The sequence below is a fragment of the Daktulosphaira vitifoliae genome, unplaced genomic scaffold (assembly GCF_025091365.1).
Source record: "Daktulosphaira vitifoliae isolate Bord-2020 unplaced genomic scaffold, ASM2509136v1 Scaffold_2, whole genome shotgun sequence".
Classification (NCBI taxonomy): Eukaryota; Metazoa; Arthropoda; class Insecta; order Hemiptera; family Phylloxeridae; genus Daktulosphaira; species Daktulosphaira vitifoliae.
Genome location: NW_026099573.1, coordinates 17,558,538 through 17,559,736, shown reverse-complemented (window position 1 = coordinate 17,559,736; position 1,199 = coordinate 17,558,538).

Here is a 1,199-nt window from a genome sequence, read left to right as displayed (position 1 = left end):
GGGGGAAACCTCCAAAAAAATTACAAATTTAAAAATCGCTAATTTTCGAAATTTTTTCAATTTTTTTTACTAAAAACTGCCGTAACTTTTTTAAAAATGAACATATCAATATAATTCTTTTTATATAGATGCTTGATGTCTTTACTTATCATTTGGTATATTTTTTTTGTAAATCTGACACTTAACCAGCCCACAGGGGGGGATTTAAAATGACAACTTTTTCACAAAAAATTTTCTTTTTCAACATAACTTTTGAAAATGTTCCGGAAGGTCTGACACTTTTATATATATCTTAAATTAAAGCTAATGTAATGTACTTTAATATGAAAAAAACAAATTTAACCTCTGGACTTGTCTTCGTGGTGAAAACGGCTACCGAGTGCTATTTTTGTGTGAAAATTCTCGATTTTATTTTTTACATTTTTAACATTATAATGCTATAANTTGACCTCTGGACTTGTCTTCGTGGTGAAAGTTGACATCAAAGTTAATAAAAAATTACGATTTTTGTAAAATAATTTTTTTTTATATTTTTAACTTAAAAATGCTATAACTTTTTCAAAAATGAACATATCAATATAATTCTTTTTTATATAGATGCTTGATGTCTTTACTTATCATTTGGTATATTTTTTTTGTAAATCTGACACTTAACCTGCCCACAGGGGGGGATTTAAAATGACAACTTTTTCACAAAAAATTGACTTTTTCAACTTAAATTTTGAAAGTGTTCCGGAAGGTCTGACACTTTTATATATATCTTAAATTAAAGCTAATGTAATATACTTTATCATGGAAAAAAAAAATTTCGGACTTTATTTTATCTTCAAGGTGAAAATGGCTACCAAATGCTATTATTGTGTGAAAATTCTCGATTTTATTTTTTACATTTTTAACATTATAATGCTATAACTAATTAAAAAGTTTATGGATCCACACAAATTTTTTTTGAGAAATAATATTTTTTAATAAACCCTTTTTCATTCGACATACTTTATCTTAATCGAGATATTAATAAGGAACCCGCAGATCAAGTAGCTTTTGAAATAAAACACCAATTTTTTTAAAATTAAACACTATCTAAAGATTTGCATCGAAGCGTTTATTTTTGATAGTGATTTTAATCACTGTCAGATATCATTATACTTGATCCAACTATACCACGTCACAACTGTGCCGCGACCCCCCTGTGCTGGGTT